Source organism: Rhagoletis pomonella, unplaced genomic scaffold (assembly GCF_013731165.1).
Source record: "Rhagoletis pomonella isolate Grant_MI unplaced genomic scaffold, Rhpom_1.0 Rhpom_scaffold_00007, whole genome shotgun sequence".
Taxonomy (NCBI): Eukaryota; Metazoa; Arthropoda; class Insecta; order Diptera; family Tephritidae; genus Rhagoletis; species Rhagoletis pomonella.
In genome coordinates, this window is record NW_023458561.1 from 43,168,407 (window position 1) to 43,174,406 (window position 6,000).

The following is a 6,000-nucleotide window of genomic DNA, read 5'->3' on the forward strand; positions in this document are numbered from 1 at the left end:
GCCAAAATCACCAATAAGTAACTGTTCGATGCTATTAAACAGAAAAACATTCCAAACTTCTTACTCAACAAATATGCGCAGCAAAACATGTTTGCACATCATTAAAAGTCCAATGACCGTCAAATTAAGGCAAAGGTCCAGACGCCAACGCCTGATAACCAAACGTGGAATTCAATTAGAATCGAAAAATACTGAGCTTTCCTATTTTAATTCAAGTGCATACTCAAAACTACTTTTTTTTTTGTGCATATTTAGTACTTCCATAAATACATAGTTATGTAAGGGTCTGTATGCATATATTCAACGGCAACGTGATTTTGTATGCAAATGGCATTTGACATTTACGAGCCTTGCTGCTTTGATTCTCGCACGTGACCAGAGTTAACTATTTGCTATTGGCTAGTAATCTTCTTCCCATCAAACGGTAGATTTGTTGACCATTTAAAAGTCACTAGGCTAGCAATAGCGGCGACAAGAAGAAACGCTCTTTCAGATATTGAGATACAAACCTACGAATATACATAAATAATATATGTACATACATACATACTGGCATATGTGCACCTGTGTATGTGAGTATAGTTTAGCGCATATGCCAACTAGTTGATATGTCAAGTTGATTTATATGAAATGCAGTAAAAGTTGAGACGGCTACGACGACGACGACGACGACGACGACAGCAACATAGACACTGCAGAAGATGGTTACGATGTCTAAACTTAATGTAATGTATGCGGTAGAGTGTCATCTACAAAACCATCAATAGGTGCAGCGACTTTTAGAGCAACAAGTTATTCTGCATGTACCGCTTTGGTTTTGCACAGTCAATGAAATGGAAATGGAAATGCGTGATGCCAGGCATGAAATTCTGCAGCGCATAGACGAAGTTGGTTGATGAACTAACTGGTTGGCTGCATGCTTGGGCGTGAGTGACTCTGCTTGCATGACAAAAATCTTAATTCGTGGAAGTTCTTATTATTATTTACATACATATGTGCATAAGTAAATGAATTTATTTAAACTTAACGTGTGCGGTTTTTGGCTTTAAGATAGCACATCTGGTTGCAGGATGTCACGAAATGATATATGAAGAAGTATGTATACGGGAAGATCTTCTCAGAATTCTAGCTTCAATGAGACATTTAAAAAGGGTAAATATTGTAGATACCTTATTCGTAGCTAAGTGCACTGAGGCGCTATACATATGTATGTACATTCATAGATATATATACATACATATATCCGTACTCATACTCGCTCCATTATATCTGCGTATACCCTTGTTTTTTAACGAATTTTCATTAAAACTTTAAGGTTTTTTTTTCAAATTTAAAAAAAAAATCTGGTATGCAGTTATATATCGCATTCAATTTTATTACAATAATGTACAAATTTCAAGTAGCTAGGAAATCGCGTTGATTTTTAATAATTTTTGCGCTCATGGCTCTAGGCATTTTCCTTCATGCAAGGTATGGTCGATTTTTTTACTTTATATGGAAGAAAATACGTAGTGCTGCCGGGAAAAAAAATTTTAATCTACGCTATTTCTTATCCACTTCAAATTTATATATTGCTATACTAAAAATTTCAAAAACAATCTGAGTAAAAAGTTTAAAATTTTGATGAAAATTCGTTAATGTTCCTTAATTCTGTATACAGTTTGAAACTTTGACTTACATGGCTTTGTTTGAAGCAGAAACCATATTTTTGTACAAAAATAACAATAAAATTATAGCTTGCAAAACATAGTAAATATTAAAAGAAAAACAAAGGAGTACGCAAATATAATGGAGTGAGTGTATTTAAAATTAAAATAAGAACATTTCTCCTTTTTTTTAAGTCTACAATATAGTTCGAAGCTTCACTTATACCAACTTAATTTGTATGCATGTGCGTATGATCGAATCTTGGGACTCGAAGTTAAAATAATGTTATATTTTAATCCATAACACCGTATATCATACAATAACAAAGATTTCTCTATCTCTTTCTCTTTTCTATATCATGTCATGTTATTTCGTATCGTGGGATGTCATGTCGTTTGATATCATATCATTCGATTCGATGTGATTCCGTATCATATGATATCATGTCACGTGATGTCATGGCATGTAATATCATATTATGCGATGTTAAATCATGTGATGTAAATTAAGGAGTGGAAAGTTCAGGTGTGATGAGTGTATGAGTAGTGAGTTCTTACCATCTCTGTTTCTATATCTAAATCTTTTTGTTTATAATTACTTTACCTTAATATTTTTCCTTTATCTTTATCTTCACTCTCATCGTTGCACTCATCCTCATATTTTTCTTTTATATGTATCTTTATTTTTACCTCTATGTCTTTTCTTTTCTTTATCTACATATTCACCATCACCTTGTTCTTATATAAATAAAGAGTTTAAATTTACCTAAATTTTCTATTTGCTTCTATCTTTACGCATCTTTGTTTTTTGTTTTTCTTTTTACCTTTTCCCTATACTTTTCTTCATCTATTTATCCCTTCAATAAAAAATATAAGCGTAAAAGCAAAAAATGCCTGGCAATCGCTCGAACCGAGGGCCGAGCCTTGGTCCTACGCAATTCCAGTACACAACTCTCACCACTCGACTACCGCAGCAGCCAAACACCCTTGCTTTGTCTGCTTACTTGCGCAATAGACAACACCTGATCGTTTTTGCCAGTGCTGTCAGCAAAAATATCACTTAACCGTATTAATTTTGAGGACTATCTGCAGAACTTAATCCGGATCAACTGCAGTTGAGTCCCGAGATAATTCCGAATTTACGAGTTTATTCGGCTGAACGCTGAATAGATTTTTGTTCTTAGCATATGGAATAGGGTGGTCCAGAAATGGATGTGAATATGTAAGTGCGGAATTTTAAGGCACTTACCCCCTAGAATTTTTCTAAATCGAAAAAATTTACCCCTGTTTTGTATTTCCAAATCAAAAAATATTTAGAGTTCGCTCAAAACACTCAAAGTTTCCCATTTATTTTATATGGGAACCATTTTTCGTGTAAATGTAAATGTATAGAATTCTAGAAAATGAATATTTTTCGATCAGAGAAGCTCTGTTTCTCTTCAGGAAACTTCCAGTAATAATACACAATTATTTATTTTTCGATTTTTTTTAATACCAGCGATTTTTTATGGGTCCCATTTTCCATTTTTTGTGGTTTTTGGGGGACCTATAAAAAACGTTTAATATTACAAGTAATTTTTAGCAAAAAAAAACCATATATATATTTCATATAAAAAAAAAAATATATATATATCTTATGATCCGCTGATAGGATCTGAACCAGATTAGTATGGGACTACCTCTGAGACACTACCTTTCCGATGCAAAAAGAATTATCGAAATCAGTTGACGTGGTCCAAAGTTATGCGGTAACATACATAAAAAAAAAAAAAACAAAAAAAAAAATATTCCGACGAACTGATAACCTCCTCCTTTTTTGGAAGTCGGTTAAAAATATAATATAATAAACCACTAGATAGAAAAATATCGATTTTCCAGTATTCTAAGCCATTTCTAGGAAACAATTTTTTCCGCCATACAAAATACGTGGGAAACTTTGATTGCTTTGAGCGACCTCTAAATATCTTTTGATTTCGAAATAAAAAAAGAGGGGTAAATTTTTTCGATTTAGACGAATCCTAGGGGGTGAGAGCATTAAAATTGCGAATTTACTTATTTTGAACCACCCTAATGTCCAATCAACATGCAAAGACACGCTCGTAAATTTCACATTTTCCGAGCTCCCAAGATCGGAATTGCATTGGGCAACTATCGTTCTGAAAATTAATAACAATTTAGCCAGTGCACCAAACACTTTTTTAATTTCGTCCATTTTCGTCTTGTTAGATAAACAAGGCTAAGTCAGAATTATCACTTTTGTAGTAAATCGTTATTAATTTTAATATTTTGTACAGTGGCTTTGCTTAGCGTGTCCAGATCTTTTCGCCAAATAGTCTAATTTAATCTAGGTAAGATCAGTGAAAACTATACATAAATATCAATTTAATGCAATATTTAATACGCAATATATTTTCAATAAAAAATCTAACAATAAATTTTCCATTTATTTACACTGTATTAAATACTAAAACCTTATGACTGTTCTCAGTTCTAAGATTTGCGGTAACAAATGCAAAATAACAAAACCTAATTTTCAAATGTAATTGTAGGTGGTCATTGCAAAATCATCATCCATAAATACAACCACCGGTAATTTCAATATTTTTCTTTTAGCTGCAACCACTAAGCATGGCAAATCAAATAAATTGCCAACGCAAGTAATTTATTTTATGACAATTGCACAGAATGTAAGAAGCTTTCAATGTTGTCATACATACATACATACATACATACACACGTACAGGAACATCTTAGGCGGCCTCTTCACCAGCATTACACAAGAATACATGAAAAAACTGAGCAACTAAGCAAAACAGCATTCGTAAAATAAAACTGAATAAATGAGTTTGTGATCGCGACGCTGGAAATGGCATCCCGCAAGCTGACAACGCCTCAAATTTTCAAGCTCCGGCATTGCAGCGCTGCAACGCAAGAAATGTCAAACGTGAGACGCCTGCTGTTCATTGAAACTCAACGGTATTAGATAGGATTTGGGTTTTTTCTTTTTTTTTACAAAATATTCATTCAACGACAAAAACAGACACACTTAGCAAATCGCTTGAATTGGGGGAAAAATTAAGTAAAAAATAAAATAGTTAGTAGACTCTATACTTATATATACATATGTACATACATATGTACACACATAAAACAGCAGAAGGCTTGTTAACCTAGATTTGTAGACAACTTCCTATGCTGACTCTAGTGACTAGACCGCTAGTATAGGCTTGTCAGGAAAATGCTACATCATCAATGTGTTGGTAAGGTCTGGCTATAAAATTGGCTTGGAAATTGCCACTAATTTGAGCTTTAAACCACGTACATTTTTTTTTTTAACTCAACTCGATTTTTTTCACTTATCATAATTACGAGCATTAATAGCATACAGTTACAAAGTTAAAAGATGTACATATTTAAGTTCAATGTAGATTGTATATACATACATACATATGTATGTACGTTCGTAATTCACCTTAGATTTGGAAGGCAAGTACTTGCTGTCTCAACACAAATTAGTGCATGTACGTATATGTAGATAACAATTAGTTCTTCTTATTCTTAGGTCTGAACATAAAAGCAGCAAGAGGTGGAAAGCTACTGCGGGATCAGGTCTAATGAAGTCGCTGACAAGCTACCAATAGTTAGAAGGGTTCTAAAATGTCTGTGTTATACCGGAACAATTTTGTGATCTCATCTGTTATTCATAGAGGCTCTTAAGTACTGATTGAGTAAACTCAGAATGCAGTAACTACTGGGACTGGTAGAGAGCTTGAGATGGACTAGACCCTGCGGCAATCCTTTTCTTTATTTTAAGTGGCGCTATAAACGCCCGACGAATGTACGCCCTAAGAGGTCCACCAGCTTGAACCGCATCATATGTGTAAGTACTTACAGGGTGGGAGCGTCTGAATCCACGACGCGCGACTTTACCTATACAGTGCCGTATAGCTAATACTACAGCCTCTTGATCCATCGTATGCGGTATTCGCCGTCGCCAACGCACAAAGGTTCACATTCATATGTATGTATATCGCAGAGAACTCTTTTCTCGAAATCTATAATAGCCGCAAAGTGTTTAATTTTTGAAAAACTGGAGAAAAAATCAAATGTCTCTATAACGAGAAAAGATGGCGAAATAAGTGTAATGGTATTTCAAAGCTTTTAAAATGGAGAATACAGGAAAAAATTTCTCGTTGGATAAAGGAATAATTTTGACCTTTGAAACGACCTTCGAGTAGAGAATTTTTTTAATTTTTTCGTTTTTGGTCTGCAACCAGTCTGCAATATACTTTTTAAAAAGTTTTAAATACTAATTTTTGCTGTTTATGTGTCAAGGAATCCATTTATAAAAACC